General features: G+C 36.3%; 1 non-coding gene across 1 annotated transcript; it reads right to left on the bottom strand.

Annotated features, from left to right (window-relative positions):
- Window positions 1–7,738: 7,738 nt before the first annotated feature.
- TRNAD-GUC (transfer RNA aspartic acid (anticodon GUC)) lies at window positions 7,739–7,810 on the bottom strand. The gene has a single exon. It is a non-coding gene; the product is annotated as a tRNA-Asp (tRNA).
- Between the last annotated feature and the right edge of the window lie 12,651 nt (window positions 7,811–20,461).

Below are 20,461 nucleotides of genomic sequence, written 5' to 3' on the forward strand. Positions count from 1 at the left end.
TTTCTCTTTCGAAAACTGTATCTAACCTTTAACTAAAAGGGAAGATTATTAAATAACGAGCAAATAAACAAATCTCTTATACTTTTAAAACACAAATGCAGGTAATTTGTATGCATGATGGCTTTGTTCAATTTATTGAATAATATGTCAAAATTTCAAGTTACGAAATAGTCTGCGACAATAAAGAAGCAATAATGGTCATGACAATGATCAATACGTTTTTCAATATTAAAAATGTACAGAAAAGTAACACAGTATGAAACTTAAAATTGTAGATTTATAGTAGAGGTTCATAGTAGTGTGAAATACAAATATACATTTTCCGCTATGTCTTGCAATTTGGTTCCTATAAAATTAATAATTTGTTTCGATTTCCTCGCGGCACACCAGCGGCCCATTCGCGGCACACCCGTTGGGAAAGTCTGGTATACAGTGATAGTAGTGTCATCTAGAATTGTTATGTTTTCATGATATATAAATACAAATGTAGGATCTTAATTTTAAAAAAATCAATTTTACACTAGTATTACAAGTCGAATTATCATTACATCGTTTCTGATGTTACAGTTCCATACTTTGTTTTGCAAGCTTCATAAAAGGAAAAATTGTGCAAAGGAAAATGAAATGAAATGAAATCTTTGAGTTTTACGTCCCACGGTTATGCCGGTTAGGATAAAGGAGACGGTGATTATGAAAAATGAATGAAATGGTGGAATGAAGAAAGTGGGAGGAAACGGGAGAACCCCGAAAAAACCCACGCACACGGTGTTTGTCCACCACAAAGTTCACTTGGCAGGAGCAGGGTTTGAACCCGGGACCCCATGCACCAGAGGTGAACGTTCTACCACTGAGCCACCGGGCCCCAGATTGTGCAAAGGCTATCAATTTTGCATAAATTTATGAATTTTGATAAGAGGGGAAGGATTTTTGAAAAGTTATCACACACAAAAAAAGTCTTTTTTTTTTTTTTTTAATTATGCGAGTATGTTAGTCAAAATTGATCCCTTTTACGTGGCTTCCTTCTTAACTCAGAGCCGTACTCTTTTCTGCATTAACTAGAAAGAACTTTTTATTTTCTTTCCCTTCAAAAAATATGCTGCTTCTCAGTATCATATTAAAAGTATGTATTTCCTTACGGTGTTGCCTTTTCCATGTTTGGATGTGGAAATGAATGATTTTAGATTTAGTGCAGAAAATCAACTGGAAGTTAAGAAATATATTATATGAGAGTTGAAAGAGGTTGCAAAACATTGTTCAAGAATAAGATAATAATAATAATAATAATAATAATAATAATAATAATAATAATAATAATAATAATAATAATAATAATAATAATAATAATAATAATCACTGGCACAAATGTCCCCCCAATCTTGGAACTGGGGAGGCGGGGCTGTGCTTCCAATAATCAGATTTGAAATGTGATTTTCAACTATAGACCAGTTAAAGTAATGAAAAAAGATACCTTACCCGGAACAAATTATAACAGAAACTCTGTTTCCATTTTATGGTAGAGAAAAGCAATCTAAACAACATATCAAAAGTGTAGCAAAATCTCATCTGTATTTTCCCGCCATTTTGAGCCGCCATATTGGATACTGGAACTGAACACTACTTTGAAACAGCAGGCATATCTTCTCACAGAATTAAGATAGGAACTTCGTTCTTTTGTCAATTTGTTGGTAATAGATCGTAGAAGTGAGAAAAGCTGGTGAAGTCGTGCAATGATGCCGTCTTATTGAAATATGGTGGCTGTTCTCCCCAAAATTACGTTACATTCGGTTTGTTACTTATAGTAACTGGCACATAACTATGAAACCGTTCAAGATACCAAAAACTCATCCGTAATAAAAGTTGTAGAGTAGAATCTGTTGTTTCCAATGATATCAAAGTGGTTTCGTTGTCTTAGAAACTAAGGGAGCTAGGCCATTTTATATGTTGAGAGTGTTGTGTTTTATATCATTGAAGTACTCAGTTTCAGGCTACATATTTTTTTCTGTAAATAAATGAAAGAAATTCTTTCTGAATTAATAAGGAAAATTATCTAAATTATTCTTATAAATGAAAAGTAATTATAATATTACGAAAGTATATTGCTGTACCACATCCCGTGTGAGATGGTTGTTACTTTTATTAAAAAGCAAATCAAACATTCGCTGGAATGCAACACTAGCAAATAAGACTGAATTGCATTTTACGGAGATCAAATAGTTCTTATCCACATTACAAAAGTTTACCTAAATTTGTGACAGCCAGCGATTTCGCATGAAACGTGCTCTTGTATTGGGAGGTATATTTGCGCACTCCCTGTGCTTATGCTTGCAACTATGGTTCGTGACTTCACTTCCTCATATGGATCTTATGGATGAAAATATGTGGAAGCAAGTTCGCTGAGGTCAGGAATAAACAACCTTCTATTCAAGCGAAGAGATTCTATAGCAGCACTAAATTATACTGAGCTAAAGGAAATAAGGACAGCTGCGGCTGCGCCCAAAATGCTTCCTGATCTTCTGTGGCGACTCTTACCATTTTTGGAAATTCTACGACCTACCTGGTCTGGATACATGAGCATGGTCCATAGAGGACCCTACCCTGGTAAATCATCTACTCTCTTCCTGCTCGTAGTGAATATGAATCCTGCAGACCCATCCACTGTTTACTCAACTCTCATGTTCCTCTGTAGTCAAGCAGAAAAGGGCGGTGCAAGTCCGGCTGTCCGGTTGACCAGACGTTGTGGTGGAAGGCAAAAAACAATTATAGCCACGAACCGAAGAGTAGCAAGTTGAAAGACATTGTTTTGCTGGTAGAAGGCCTGCACACAGAGATGAGTTTTATTGGCTGTATGGGCCACCTCATGGATTCTACAGGGTTGCAGGAAACATTGAATGTGATATATGCAACTAATTCGGTAATACATATGTTCAGTGGTAAGGCACTTGGACGTGCTAGACGAGTTCATATCTTGGTAGATGCTGCACTTACAATACTGCAGTCATTAGATGTTCTAAATCTAACATTACCACATGTATGGAAAGAAATTGCAAGCATTTCACAGACGAGCAATACTACTTCGGTTCGTAGCATCATCAACGATGAAATCACGCCGACATTAAGTGCATTGCGATTCTCAAGAACCTGCAACTATTTTACAAGCAGCTGTCAAGCTCCAATGAAGAAGGAATAGCAATCCCTCCGGCAGCGGAAGACATATGTGGGTCAACACCAAGAGAGAGACTATAGCTGCAGAAGAACATGTGACAGTAGGCTATACATAGGATAAAGTTGATGTGCCTACAATTGAGGTCAATGCCGATTTTCTGGAGGTAAAGAGAGATGATGGAAACATGGAAGGAAACAAAGATTTCATCAAGTAGAACGTTTAGACTGTGGATACAGTACATGAAAATGATTAGTATTCTGAAATAGTTCATAACTGCTGAAACAACGGGTGACTGGGATCTGTACATGAGATCCCTGAGAGATGCTTCTATTCCTTACTGCCGTAGACATAACTTTTATGCAAAGATCATCCACATTCATGAGATGGATTTAGACAAGAGTTTGATACCTCTTAATTCAAGTAATCTTTAAATAACCTGACAAATTGGGTCAACATTGAAAATATGCACTGTTACTTCATCGGGAATCGAACCTGCAATGGAGGACAAGTTTTTGTAAATCATGCATCAACTCTGGTCAATTGGAGCTGGATATTCCTTTATAAGATCGAGACTATATAAGATGTTTAAAATAAATCCAAACTAACTTGGTATTTTACTAAAGAATATAGTGCCCTGATTCGGGACCAATTGATACATGCGAATGCTGGGTGATTACCTACGAATGAACTATATAAGTAAAAGTCACCGCGGGCGAAAGAACAAATAGTTTACAGCTCTACATTAACATAAATTGTACTCCACATGTCCGCCATCATTTTTTATATAATTTCCTCTTTTCGTGCAGTTTTGCAATCCATCCTCTGTGTATTTCCTCCTTTCTTAATGTTTCTTTATACATTCCCTCTGCACGTTCTCCTCTCGTCATATTTCTCTATACATTCTCTATACACTTCCTTCTTTCAGCATATTTTTCTGCACAATCTCTATACATTTTTTTCCTTTTATCAATATTCTGAATACACCTTCTCTTTACGTTCTCTATACACTTTCTCCTTTCATCATGTTTCTCTAAACATTCTCAATACTTTTCCTCATTTCATTATGTTTCTATAAAACTTTTCAATCCATTTCCTCTCCTTTCATCACGTTTTTCTACATATTCTTTATACATTTTTTCCTTTCAGCATGTTTCTCTAAACGTTTTTAATACGTTTCATCTTCTTTACACATTCTTTATACACTCTTTCATCATTCTTCTCTAAACATTTTCAATATATTTTCTCTCCTTTCATCATGTTTCTCTAAACATTTTGTCCTTTTATCCTGTATCTCCATATATTCTCTATACACTTTCTAATTTGATCATGTTTCACTATATACTTTCTTCTTTCTTGATGTTTCTCTATACGCTTATTCCTTAAGTAATATTTCCCTCAACGTTTTCCTCTTCTTTCATTATGTTTCTCTATACAGTTTCTCCTTTCATGTTTTCCCTTTCAACATGTCTCTCTATACATTCTCTACTATAGACTTCTTCCTTTCATCATATTTCTTTAAACATTTACAATCTTTTCTCTCTTTTTATCATAATTCTCAATACATTCTCTATACACTTTCTCCTTGTATCATGTTTCTGTATACGTTTTCTATGCACTTCCTCCTTTCATAATGTTTCTCTATATTCTCTATACACTTGCTCTTTTATTGATTCTCTCTTCAGCACATGAGGACCAAGAGCAGTAACTATTTTCTGCGGAAAAAGATCCATACTTGCAACCTTCATATTCACTGTTCGTCATATTAGAATGCCCATGGAGTGGCAATCAAGGATGATGTTCCAGATTAAGTTGGTAGTGAACAAGACATCCAATAAACAATGTACGATTTCGTGTATTATGAACTAATTCCGGCAATATTCCTGACTTTATAGGCACCCTGCGTTAATAAAAGTTGTAAAAAGTGCGCAAAAGATTTGTGAGTTTGCTTTACGTTCAACATGGACCAAAATGAGAATATTGTTGTTAGACTAGAAAAACAGTAGTGAAAACAAATAGAACCTCCAGACAAAAGATGTAATAAGGGAGGTATTTAATGATTAAATATTTCCAATAGAGGAAATTAACAAGGCTATTATATTAAGTTTCATTTCTCGCCCCAAACCCCGCTCCGATATCCGCAAAAGCGAATGTCAAATTTATCTTTACATTAACTCCGCTCTATTCACTGCAGATAAGAAAAATATGGTATTATTACGGCTACTGGCCTGCCACTATTTCTGTAAGTGTGGAAGAAAAATAAAAAGAGAATAATACACTGTGATTACATAATGTTACATAAAAAAGAGCTATAATGTTGATAGAGGCTGCTGTTAACACTGATAATAATGACGTATAGAGTTTTCCTTTATGAGATTCAAGAATCTTTTAACAGTCTATAACACATAGCACTTAACAACCTATTAACTTATTATTTTATTGCGCTGTAATGGATTTTTGTTTCTCGTATTTTTCTGTCGGCAATATTGCCAATTATTTGTAAAAGGCACTCATAAAACTTCAAATTGTCGTACTAAAGCAAATACGGTTTCTGTTGATTGACGATGCTTTTCTTAACTTTTCTTTATTGAACATGAAAACAAAAAGAAAAAGAAAATAAGAAACAAAACAAAAGAAACGTTGCGATTACTCACCGTAAACTAAAGAAAAGTAAAGTTGGTTATCGAGTAAAGTTGAGAATATACAGTAAACTCTTGATTAGAGTCTAACTATAGGCGGATTATCGGGGCTATTCCTATCCTTTATTTCTTTTGTTTTCCTTTTTTCGTCGATAAATTATGATACGATATAAAAGCTTCAATCACAAGTAAAGAAAAAGTGTGTTAACACGAAAAACAAAAACAATTGACTGACTTTTTAGTACAGATTTACCTTTGGCTCACCACTAGAAAGAATTGTTAAAAAAATTGTATTTCTTTCACTGATTTCCTTCTTATTGTTCCCTAAAAGTTTTCTACTGGGCGACATGAAAATATCTCACTTGGCATAGATAAAATTCAAAGAGGTCACCAGAAGGAATTGTTGAAAAATTACAATTATTTTACGATTTGCGCCTAAATACGGCTTTCGGGCGTGTGGCATAAAAACTACAGTGCAGAAAACACAAATCAGCCTGTGCTAAGTGACCCCTAAAAAGCACGAATGCCATAACCGAATCAGAGCACGATGAAGCCCGTGAGCCCACGCGCGGGTGCGTCCAAAGGGAGCAGGCGATGGTTGATATGAGCGTAAGTTGGATTTTTGCAATTCTACGAGTTTCAATAGCACTTGTCATGATTTCACACTAGTAGCGCATACTTGTAAACATAAAATAAAGCTTCTGTACACTGTAACTGCATCTAGATTTTCTATCCTTGGTCTTCCTCTTCCTGGTTTTCCTTCTGCCTTTCCCTCTATCAGCACAGTGATCCAATCGGAGTGTCGAATAAGATGGCCAAGCATGTTGTTTCTTCTTTTCCCTATTATCTTCATGATCTGTCGTCCTTCATTAGCTTCCTTTAGTACGTCTTTATTCCTTTTCCTTTCGGTGCATGATATGCACAGCATTCTGCGCCAACACCACATTTCAAATGCTTCCAGTTTGGCTTTTCTCAATGTTCACGTCTCTGATCCGCACAGCGCCACGCTCCATACCAGTGTCTTAATAAATCGCTTACGAACGTTCAACGACACATTTCTTGATGTTAGTAGTCCTCTTTTCCTATTGAATGCTTGTTTAGCCTATGCTATTCTGGAACTTACGTCTTTTTCACTTCTTCCGTCCGAGGATATTAGACTTCCTAGATAGGGGAACGTCCTAACGTCTTCGATTTTCTCTCCATCTAGCTATACGTTTGCCCCTTCCTGTCCTGCTCTTTAAAATTGGATTCTTTGAACACAATTTTTTTGATGTCTTATAAAAAGAGCTCTAAATCAACATTTAAAAATATATCTTTATTTTCAGAAGAGATAAAATACTATGAAATAGAAGCACTAACACAAAAATGGTTATTCGTAAATATTAGTGCGATTACTTCTAAACTTCTCTTGCACAGTTGTAATTTTATTATGCTTGAAATTAATTGTATTTTTTAAATAAGCTCTTCACTACTGTTACGAGGCAAGTATGTTTTGTAAAAATTGCCCGGAGTGGCAACATAAGAAGTGTAGTGTTTTTGTAATGAAATTTTTTATGAAAGAAAATTTTCGGTGTGACAGCATGGATAGAAGATGAACCGTACTTGAAATAAGAGGGTGATAAATTTTCATTTACAAAACGGTAGACATAATGGTGTTAAAATCCAATGGGCTGATCATACATTACCCTGTTAGGTGTGCTTACATGTTTCTCATACCGTTCATTGACTGTTGTGTTAAGGAATTCAATCTTAACCTATTTCGATTAAGAATTATTTTGCCTTAACAAAAAAACTGATCTTTCCTATTTTTATGCCAGCATCTTATAGAGGAACCTATCTATTTACACGGATCAATGGTAAACAACTAATGTAAAAATATTTGACTAGAAGTGCCTTCGGTAACCAATTGAATTGTTAAAGTAATAGAAAAAATTTCCACCTCCCCGGCGGGGAATCGAACCCCGGTCTCCCGCGTGACAGGCGGGGATACTAACCACTATACTACCGAGGAATTGGCTTGTTATTGTTTTTCCTCTGTACTTGACATTTCCAATCAACTACGTACCGTTGCACTAAGTTACAACAATTATTAGATTTTAGGCGATGTGATGAGATTTTAAGTTTTGCATGCCTTTAATCGGGTTAAGTTCCAAAGTTGGTCGTCCGTTTCAAGCAAAATTTTTAAAATTGACCAGGAAGGAATGGATAATTTGCTAGTTTGAGTACTTGATAATATGTAAAGAGAGTGGAAGTTATGTTTATTTATTTATTTATTTATTTATTTTATATATAAAGCGGATATAATCATGGAACTATTTGACAAACGGAGGGAACTACTTCCCGCAATTTTACCGCATGGTTGGAATGTGGGAAAGTTATGAACAATTGTATTCTGAACATGGTCACATGTGTAAAGAGACGCTCCAGATGGTAATCTTACGCAGAGGCGAACACTTGCGCTCTATTAATTTTAACAAAATGGGTCCAAACTTCCCTAACCGTAAGCTAACCCGACCCTACTTATCCCTACTTTACTCTACTCTACCCTACTCTTTTAAAACGGTCCTAAAAATTGATGATTTTTGATTTTTTTTTAAAAGTTGTTATTACGCTTTTTGTCGAAAACTAAGCGGACGACCAACTTTGGAATAAATTCCCTTTCAGCTGTGATGCTATATGAGACATGGTCCTACAGCTTAACGTGGGATCCGAACCACTTGGGCTGCCGCCGGGAATTGAACCTGGGTCTGCTACGCCACTTTAGTCGTCGTGTATAGTAGATATTAATAGATTGTATTTTAACCAGTTTAAAAACCATTAACAAAAATAATTCACTATTAGTTAATAGTAGAGCTATTCCATGGCTTCTGTATTTCTTTTCCTTCACTGGTATTTCACTTCCGAATACATTATGTGGAAATGAAAATAAATGTGAAAAAAGAAAATAACTCGTAAATTTACTCTAGGTGATTGTGTTCGTGTAAGAAAATATAAACAAAAATTAGAAAAAGGATATTTAGCGAAATGGTCTCAAGAAATATTTCCTGTTGATGTATTAATTCAAACTTAAATTAAAAGATTGGAGTGATTATGAAATTAAAGGAATGATTTATGCATACAAATTACACAAAGTCATTCTAAGTTCAATGAAAACTTATTTAATTGAAAAAGTACTTAAACGTAAAAAAAAAGAAGAAGAAGAAGAAGAAGAATGATATATGGAAAATGATTGAATTATCCATCTAGTATGAATTCATGGGACAAATCAAAATTTGTTCAGTCATTAAAATAAACTCGTCGTTTACACATGATTTTTACACATGATTACTCTGCTTTAACATTCAAGTACACTACTAACATTTTAATAATAACACAAAACACCTTCATCATTTACATTGAAACTTTCACAACCTACAGATTTAAGTAGAGGGAAATGAGCTATTGCATTAACACAAATTAATATATCATGTAGTTTTATAATCCAAATGAAAATGAACAAATTATAACAAATACAGTTATTAGCAAGGATCTTATAAAATAGAGGATCTGCCATTACAATAAAATCTTGAAGCCATACGTCACAGTTTCGCCACCCCTACTCTGCCCACTCCGCCCAATAGGATTGCAATGTTTTAAGCCAACAATCATGGCGGAAACGAACGTAGCCAATCAGACGATGGTAGAAACGAGAGTAGCCAATCAGATGTGCCGATGCTCGGTTGCTTTTTGGCTTCACCGATTTAAGGGGATCTTCTACCATCTCCGCTTAGGTTTCTAACTCTCCATTTGATAACATGTAAAATTTAATATGGTAATTTCTAACAAAGTATTGCAGGTAATAACTTGAAATTTTTAATACAAATACACAAGACCCATATAAATCCAACCACGGTCTCCAATTTACGTTACATGCGTTAGATTAATTGCAATATATTCTTCAGTAAGTTTGGCAACAGAGAATAAAAAGTATGCTGCAGAGGGGAGAGGGCTGACCATCTGTTTGCTTGTTAGCTGCTTTTAAAAGGACGCTCTTACCAGAAAAATCACGTTGTGATTCTCACTTCTCAGTGGTTAGAATGGTCTGGACTGGAAGAGCCCAAAACCTCTTCTTTCTTCCTTTCACGGTTTGTTTGTTTCTTCCACCCCCTGCTGTCACAAGAAGACAACTTGTTTCGGAAAGCACTTTGAATTAGTAGCGAAAAGCCAAACTGAATGACACCACGGACGGATTAAAGGGAGGGGCGGTCACTCCCTCCGAGAACATTTGAATACTTTGAATAATCGGAGTAAGAAACTAGAAATTGCGTAATCTAATAAGAAAAGTTTGTTGAAGTATACAAATCAAGACGCATTTTAAGTGTCACAGCATTGTACTCTCATCCCCTCCCCTCCCAATTCCCTTCTGAAGAAGTTCTCTTTTGTTTCTCTGTTCCATATTAGCCTTTACACTTACACTTTCATTATCCAGTATTGATTTTTACCATACCATCTGCACAGAAGGCGAATAAGGTTTACGAGTCCTTCCTGCCCCCTTTTTAAAAAATTGCTAATTATAATAAAATTTATCGAAAACAATTCATCTCAACGATAAAGACTTATACACATTCATTATTGCAATTTTAAAATAAACTCGCCGCCTGTCGCGTATGCTAGCGATCTAATATATACGAATAGATGAAAAGTTAGTTTGAAGCGTATTGTTTTTCTGTAATTAAGTCCGAATTCATATTTGTTTCTATTGTTGCATCGACAAAAGTGAGTGCTAAATCGATTTAGGCTCGTTGGTCTTTGCGAGGTCCCTCAAGATGCAAGGCCGTGGGCAGTCGCCCACCACTTGAAACGCCTCTGCACTAGAGGTCTGCACGTGCTCGGGCCTACAAAGAATATATCACTTCGGGCCCGGGAGGGGTTCGGGCAGTAGCGTCATTTCAGATTTGGCTTGGGGGGCCAAGACCCCTTGATATATGTAAAATTTCGCGTTTTTCACTGATTTACTACTATGCTATAGATAAAATTATATAAATCTCAAACTCGGGAGGGGGGCAAATGCCTCTCCCTATCCTCCTAAATGACGCCCCTGGGTTCGGGCTGTGAATTTTTAAATATACAACCATATTTCTCGGACTTTTTCGGGCCTAACTTTGTAAATATAGTGTAAAACGATACAAATTGCACCGTTCTTTCTGGAGGACTTTTAAAACACAACTGCAAAATCAAACCTCGAATTGCTGTAAATAAAAATACAATTTTGCATTAATAATTAAGTTTCTGCAATTCGGGCTTATTTCGGGCTCATTTGATTATCACAGAGCTCAGTCCGGGCTAGGGCCTAAATGCTAAGACATATTTTGGACTCGGGTCGGGCCTCACATTGTAAATTCACAGGCCGGGCCCGGGCTGAAAATTCCGGCCCGTGCAGACCTCTGCTCTGCACCCGCACACATTCCTTCCTAGTCCAGAAAATCTCCTCCCCTCCGCATCGTCAATAATGGTAAATTTGTTCCTCGTATATTTGCTTATTATTGTAAGAGAAGTTCAAACCAGAACTCTAAAATTTGTTCGTTCTCTGGGGTAATGTGAGTAATGCAAATTAAGAAAGATATGCGTAATATACAAATGTCAGAAAAACTTGATATCGATTTGAATAACCTTTTACGTAATGTTTATTTTAGAAATAATAAACTTATGCAAGTATATCGAGGCATCTGAAATTTAATGTTAAATAGTGGCGAGTGAGCCAGAAGGGGCGTGTACTATTCAGTTAGTCAAAGAACTCATATATGTAGCTTGAAAACTAATACTATTTAAACCAATATTGAATTAGACAAATTTGATCACTCTGGCCACAGAAAAGGCGTCACCTTCTATGGCCCACCCATCGCATGATGGGAATGAAAGACAGAGGAAAAAAAAAGACAAATTTGTAAAAAGTAGGATAACCATAATTGGAAATAGTGTGTGTATTTTTTAAGGAGGAAACCCAGAAGTACATTCTCGATATAATATAATAATAATAATAATAATAATAATAATAATAATAATAATAATAATAATAATAATAATAATAATAATAATAATAATAATAATAATAATCTTTCTCACTTCAATCATAGGTTGATGCCCAAGAAGAAAATTTTAAAACTTTTCCCTCCCCTGGGAGAGCTGTTTTATAATTTGATAAGGTCTCTTCTTCGTAACTGCATCTATCCCTGATCGGGCCGCGGTGGGTCAGTGGTAGAGCGTTCACCTCTAATGCATGGCGTCCTTAGTTCGATCTCAGCTCGCACCAAGTGAACTTTGTGGAGGACAAACACCATGTGTGGGGGTTTTCTCGGGGTTCTCCCGTTTCCTTCCACTTTCTGCATTCCAGCATTTCCTTCTTTTCACAACATCACTAGCTCCTTTAACCTACCAGGCATAACTGTGGGACGTAAAACTTATAGATTTTTCTATCCTTGATCTTCCACTTCCTGGTTTTTCTTCTGCCTTTTCCCCTATCAACATGGTGATCCAATCGGAGTGCCGAATAAGATGTCCAAGCATGCTGTTTTTTTTCCTATTATCTTCATGATCTGTCGTCCTTCATTAGCTTCCTTTAGTACGTCTTCATTCCTTTTCCTTATACAGTATTATTATTATTATTACACAACCACACAAAATAAATAAAAGTTCTGTGCACTGGACCCCAGGGTATTGATTCGATGTATTTTGGTACCCAGAACCCAAATTTCGAAACTCCAGGACGATTTGACCGTGTCAACTTTGTTTTATGGGCGAAGAACGTAAGTGCTGTTTTACGTTTGCTTATGTTTATCGCCCATTTAAAAAAATATCACGGTCAATCGTCCTGGGGTTTCGAAATTTGGATTTGGGTACCAAAATATTTTGAATCCATACCCTGGGGTCTGGTGCACAGAACTTTTATTCTTTTTGTGTAGCTGTGTTATTATTATTATTATTATTATTATTATTATTATTATTATTATTATTATTATTATTATTATTATTATTATTATTATTATTATTATTATTATTATTATTTTCCATGCGTACATTTTCTCGAAAATATCCTCCCCCTAAGAGATGATCAACAATTCATTTCTGAATAGTACTCAGCTTCTTTTCCTACTAATGACTATTTAGGAGTTTTCCCTTAGCTGAATCTCGTTATATTGTGTCTCCATTGTACGTAGAATAGGATTCGATTGCCAGTGTAAGCGCACAACTTCCGAAGTTGAGTCAACATCGTGAAAGAAATGGAGAACTATCCGAATAAAGTGGTAGCGATCTCTGGCCAAGAAAGACGAAAGGATTGTTTGATGTCATTGCACTGATCACGATCTTCTAGGTTGTGAATGTTTACCAGCTGGCATGTCCAGGCCCCTATGGGCTGTATTGCTGAGTTTAGATTTTAGACTAATAAACAGCTGTCTTTAGAAAATAACCTTGTAACACAAATATGATAGTCATGAGTTCCGAACCATAGTGTCAAGTGGTATAAATCTCACTTGGGTGGTAAAATTTGTTATTAGACATTCGTGGAAATCAACTGCTCTGTTAAAATATTTCAGTTTTCTAACATTGTTATGACTAATTATTATTAAGCATTAATAATTCATTATTATTAAGAAGAAGCTGAAAATCGAGAAACATGGAAGAAATATTTCAAGGTCCAAACTGAAAATTAAGAAGAAACGAAAAAAATCTCATCAGTCCCAGGACCGGCCAAAAGGCAGAATACTTAATAATAATAATAAGAAGAAGAAGAAGAAAAATTTTAAAATTTCGTTCTTGATTATAAGAATACATTATACATTATAAAAGTCGTATACAAAGAAATGTATACATCCTAGAAATAGTATATACATATCAACGAAATATCTTACTACTGTCAAACAACATTTGTACTGTGTATACATTTATATTAATTCTATAGACTGTCACGTCTTTTAATCACGTGGCTCCCCAGCTTGCCTCACAACGATGAGCAAACGCCAATGATTTGAGTATTCTAGTAGGGAATCGAACCTAGAATCACGCGAACAGGAGTCAAAAGTTCTAACCACAAGACTATGGAACCCCTTAGTATGACGTTATGCTTGAAATTCAAATGATTCTACCAAAAACAATTATCAACGAAATAGTTCATTACATCTCTAACACATTACATTTATACTGTGCATACATCTATATTAATTACATTATGAAAAGGAGTAGAATGACTATATGCCTGAAATTAAAATGATCCTACAAAAAGCATATTTTTTAACGAAATACCTTCCTATTGTCATGTATACGGGTAATTTTATTCGTGGGTGGAAGGAGGAGTCGCCCGAAGTAAGGAAGAAATACAATACTCTCCTATCTGATAATTGAAATCATGAATAAATTGTATTATTATTATTCTTTCTGTATATGTTCATTTTCGAGTTAATCATTCCATATCGGACTCCCGAAGAAAAAAAAAAAAAAACTATCGAAACAACTTATTGACCGTGCTGATAGCGACTACTCCCCGTCACGACACCGTTTTTCAGTTTTGTTAATGTTAGGAAAAAGAGTGAGAAAGAAGAGTAGCAGAGGGAGGCAGAGAAGAAAAGAAAAAGAGAAAGAATGAAGAAAGATAAAGGATTGGAGGAGAAAGGATTACTGGATAATTCAGGAAATATAGTAATGAACTTGAATGGTTATTAACGAAGGATCAATTCCGAAGTGATCCGGAAATAGACACATGTCCATAAATACGAGCCTGATCTGGGTCCAGGCGACTGCACAAGAGGGAGTTGCCCAAACCCAGCCCAAGCTAGGTGAAAATGGAATTTAATTGGTTGTAAGGTAATCCTGAATGGTAAATATTAACTATCCAGTCTCTGAACTCCATACTCTGAGATCGACCACACATATGAATTAGCTTGGCGAGACTTCTTTTTTGGAAGGAGAGAGTACCAAATTCTTTTCCTCTTTGATTCCTTCATTTTGTCACACTTCTTGCAACACAGATATCACAACGACAACGACACGACCACAACGACAGTAGAATTTCCAGTAAGTGCACTTTGCAGTTCAAGACTATTCTAAAACTCAAGGGTCACAAAATCACCCTCCCCTCTTTCCCTTTTCGAAGGGATCTTTCGGGGGGAAAGGTGAAAAATGTGGAAACAATTGGATACAATTACTAAGAACATTTTCCTTCTTCCTTCACAAGTCTCTTGTTTATGGTCATTTCGTCTTGTGTGATAAGGCGGACTTCAGAACACAAAATTGCAACGCTCCAGATTCCCTACCCAAATTGTCACGCGGTTCGTATGTCAGTCTTCGAGTTTCTTCAAAGAATGTTACATTATCTGCTATGAGATCTGCAAACGATCTCCATTGTATAACTGCTATCTCGATAGAGGCAGTGGACAAAACTGAGGACAAAGCTGCCCAAAACAAGTTTTTGACAAAAAAAAAAAAAAAAAAAGGAAGAAACAGAGACAATATTTGTTTTTAGCCAGAAGCGCTCATAAATCACTACCACGTGACGCGAAGACTATTAGGGCTAGAGGTTCAGCAGAGAGCTCTCAATTCCTGGAGAAATTCTATCCTCTACGTTGCCAAGTGTAAACGGAAGTATACATTATAATTAATCTAAATTGATCTGGGGCATTAAATCAAAAACAGAAACCATGAACATATAGGTATTGCTGTTGGACAATATCATGGAAAATTTTGAGACGGTAAGTGCAATATCTTGTTAAATATTCACATAGAAATATCTACGTGTTATCTTATAGGGATCCTGAAACACTTGCAAGTGGGTAGACATCCCCTTAATAGGATGAAGATACATATAGGAAGATCCTCTATAACATCCTTGGCTATTAGTAATAAAGAAGAACGTCTTATTATTATTATACTAGGGTACAAGTATATTACTTGCTTCGCTAGATTGAAATAAAAAATTAAATGCACAACTCCGTATCTCATGTGATTAGTACCCGTGAAATATGCTGTTTTCGTTTCAAATGACATCGATTTAAACGGCATCGGAAAGATCATTGATCATCTTGGCGACCCCGAAAACCATGGATTAGGCACGAATATTGGTAATTTTCGATCATTTTATTATCTCCCATCTCCCAAGTTGCGGGGCTGAATTTGGTTTTAAATGGGATCGGAAGTGTCACCGGTCATCTCAGCGACCCCGGAAAACTATGGATTCAATATTAATATGGGTTATTTTTGATCAGTTATGTATGTCCCTTTCCCCCTCCCCCAAGATGCGGGGCTGAATTTGGATTTAAACAGCATCAGAAATGTCACTATTCATCTCGGTGACCCCAAGGATTCAGCACTAATATCGGTCATTTTCGATGATTTTTAAATATCTCTTTAAGATGGATCTCACAGAGATAGGAATACAAAGTAGAAACTGGATGCAGTTAACTAAGGATAGAAGTCAGTTGAACCTCCGGGTTCCATAGGCCATAGAGTTAGTTAGTTAGTTAAATATCTCTTCCTCCCCCTCCTTGGAGTTGCGGGATTGAATTTGAATTTAAACGGGATCGAAAGTATCACTGTTCATCTAAGCGACCCAGAAATCTATAAATTCGACACTGATAGTGGTCATTTTCGATCATTTTTATATATATGTATTTTCTCCCCCTTCCCAAGTGGCGGGGCTGATTTTGGATTTAAACTGGATCGGAAATGTCACTGTTCATCTGAATGATTTCGAAAACTATGGATTAGACACTAATATTGGTCATTTTCGATCATTTTTAAATGTTTATCCCCCTCCCTTACGTTGTACCCTTCCCCTCCCCAACTATCAGGGTTGAACTTGGATTGAAACAGCATCAGAAGTGTCACTGTTTCTCTATAAATTCAACACTAATATCGGTCATTTTTAAATTTCTCTCCCCCTCCCTCCCCTACGTAGCATCGTCAAAGTAAATAGCCTAAAGTAATTTATGCCCCTAAACTCATACATGCTGAAAATTTGATTGAGATCGGTCGGGTGGTTAAAGAGTGATGAAGTCACAAAGGCAGTCATTTTTATTTTATTTTTTATGTGTATCTCCCCCCTCCCGTAGGTTTGCTCGTCAAAGTGAAACGATAAAAAAAAAATTCAAGGCCCGGCCCTTATATATGTTGAAAACTTGATCTAGATTGGTTGGCTGGTTCAAAGTTATTAAGTTTTATTAGTTTTTATTTATATTTCCCCTTCCCCTCCCCCTCCCCTAGGATCTACCGTTAAAGTGAAATTACAAAAATGTTTCCATATCCGAACCTCATGTATCTGGAAATTTTGGTTGAGATCGGTCGGATAGTTCAAGACTTATTAAGTTACAAAAATAGTCACTTTCAGTCTTATATAAATTGATTTTTATATATCTTCCCCTCCTTCTCCTCCCCTACGTTGCTCCGTCAAATTTAAATCATAAAAACGATCCCAGGCCTGAAGCTCATCTATGTTGAAAATTTGATCAAGATTGGTCGAGTAGTTCAGGAGTTTTTAAGTTGTATTTATTTTTTATACCTCCTCCCCCAACCCTCAGTTCTATCATCAAAGTGAATAGCCTAAAACCAGCCCAGTCTCGAACTGCATCCATGTTACAAATTTGATCGAGATCGGTCGGCGGTTCAGGAGATTTAGAGTCACAAACATAGTGATATTCAACTTTATATATATATATATATATATATATATATATATATATATATATATATATATATATATATATATATATATATATATATATATATATAAATTACCTGGATATTATTCTTCTATTCAAACAATTTTAAAAACCATTCCTGAAAATGTTCGTATGTTAAAATATAATAGAAATAAAAATCAAATTCTGATTGAACACTCTTTAGAGAGTCGACTAGAGTAGCAGTTATTCAGGTCTCAGTTGACTAAAATTAGGAATATCAATTGACTAGACTATTGTGCTGCCAAAATGTCTTGAGCCGTGGCAAAAATGCGAACTAAAGCTCCACACCCTCACATACCCACGCGTTGAGCCAATAAGGGTTCAGCTGTTGCTAAGCGAGAGAAAGCGAGTGGAATTCCTTCAGCCGATAGCAGCGCTTGCAACGGAAGACTAGGGATCAAGTCAATGTGGTATAACAATAGCATCAGTTATTAAAATTTAACGTAGTCTCTAACGCTCTCACCTTCGGTACGAGCGGTCCCAGGTTCGATTCCCGATAGGGACACTCTGTTGAAAAAGTGTAAAACTCTGTTGAAAAAGTGTAAAGGCAAATGCCGGGGTGGTACCTAACTTATAGGTCCCGGGCTGCTTCCTCGCTTCCCCAATTCTTTCTTCCTTCCCTTTTACCCGCATAATGTGCTCGCCGAGGAACGTCATCCATCAAATGTGACGGGATAAATGGCCTTAGATGCCGACAACCCAGAAATCTAAATCCTAAATCCTACATTATAGTGTAGTTCGTAAATAACAAGTTATAAGAAGAGATTTTCAGTCGTGTGCACCAACGAAGTTTAAACGAACATTCACTGAAACGCGTTCAACATTAAACTTTCAAGTTTAAACGTGGTTCCAGGACTTTTGTTGCACCATTAAAAGTCGAAGTTCAGTACACCTCGTTTAAGTAAACTTCGATCAATGTGTAAAATCGACTCTGATTGGTTGTTGTCTTTTGTCACTAATCTTTTTTTTTAACAAAGTAACAAATGAAGAAAGCATACCGCGTGCCGGTCTTTTCGACTTTCGAGATTGTGTGCATAGAGTTGTGAGTAGTCTAATTTCAGTGATCGTAATTTTGGTGGAAAAAATAATAAAACCACAAGCAAAAAAAAATTCCGAACACGAGAAATGTATTGTAATTTCATTAGTAGAAAAATACAAAGACATTACTGAATGTAAACAGACTGACTTGGATCAATGAAGTTTAAAACCCCCAAATTCGGCCGTTCAAGCTAAAACCAAGTTTATCCACCATTTGACGGAGACAACCTTGAACGTTGTTGATGCTACAGACATTTTCACCGAGCTTGGTTATGACCCTCGTTCAACAATTGAATTTCGTTGGTGCACACGGCCATTAGTAAAGAATTTAAACCTTGTTACATTTGTAATTTAGTAAATTTACAAAGCGTAGAAAGTTATCAAAGAATGAACATGTGTTTGTTCTTCAAAAGTGGTGGTTTCATGACTACAATTACCAATGGATTTTTCTGTCTGGGGAATAATGAAAGATGAAACCTCCTCTGAAAGTATGTATATACTGCATTTAAACAAGCGTTTTGCTTCTGAATTTTATACAAATTATCATCCAACATTAGTGATGTAATATGTTTTTCTGTATATTTTATATACATATTTTTCGATAATATTTTGCTAAAAGAAGGGGTGTTACAAAACCGGAAACTTCCTTTGCGTACGCCACTGACCAAAACAATTACGAAAACTTGCCTATTATATCACACGATGCGTCACACAATCACAGAAAGATAGTCCAGAAATAGACTTTCTGAAATAGCATTTGTCTATTTGGTGCCAAACATCCCTCCTTCCAGACAAGGCCCAAGATGAAGAGAGCAAGTATAGAAGAGCTCTGGACAGTTGCCCAACTCCCAAGAACAGACGACAACAAACAAAAGGGGAAACCGAAAGAAAACAAATGAAAAAAAAGAAAATTATAAACACACTAAACTAAGCCTGTCACCTGTTGCTTCGGGAACAGGAGTTAAAAACGTGAGTGGAATTTTGTAAAGGGTCATTCATTCATTCACTTAATTTCATGACAATGACCGTCACAGACAAACATCTTCCACTGCAGTCGACTAACTGTCACGCTTCTAAACAACGTTTCACTTGATCCTCGCTAATTGGAAAATTGCGTTTGATTGGCCTTTGACGATCCATTTTCTCTAAAAACCAATTATCATCTATCAGAGGGCGTTGCAGTTGGTGTCAGAGACATCTATAAAGAACAAAAAAAGTGCACAACTATCGCCTTTCTATCAACGTACACAATGGTTTGTGGTAATTAAAGTAGGATACCACTTGTTGCACGAGGAAACAGTCTCATACTAAAACAAACCAGCGGTTTCCAACCTTTTGCTTCTGTAGGTCACAGACCACCACAGTGTTGCTCATGGAATTTCACGAGTCGCGTGAGTAATACTAGTTCATACAAGTCTTAGATGTAGGGATGCAAACGAGACGAGACAGAATTTTCATTGCAAAATTCGAGACGAGACCAGCTCTTCCAATAAAGAAATAGATACATTTTTCGAGGCAAGACTTCACTTTTACAGCATATTTTCGAGACGAGACAGCCTCATGTCTTTTTTCATGCGCACCACTACTTAGATCTTAAGCACTATTTTAGTGTTACAGATACATATTATATAAACTATAAATTGGTAAAGTGATTGTAAGTATTTGTAAGGTGACTGAAACAACAATGAGGTGACCACGGTGGCTCAGTGGTAGAGTGCTTACCTTTGGTGTGTGAGGTCCCTGGTTCGATCCCCGGACGAATAAGTTTGTGGTGGACAACATCGTGTCCGTGGGTTTTCTCGGGGTACGGCCGTTTCCTCCCACTTTCTCATTCCACCAATTCTTCCATCATCATTCACTTGCTTTAATCATCGTCTCCCTTTGCCTAACGGAGGCCGCGGTGGCCCAGTGGTGGAGCT

This window comes from Thermobia domestica, chromosome 11, assembly GCF_964235325.1.
Source record: "Thermobia domestica chromosome 11, izTheDome1.hap1.1, whole genome shotgun sequence".
Lineage (NCBI taxonomy): Eukaryota > Metazoa > Arthropoda > Insecta > Zygentoma > Lepismatidae > Thermobia > Thermobia domestica.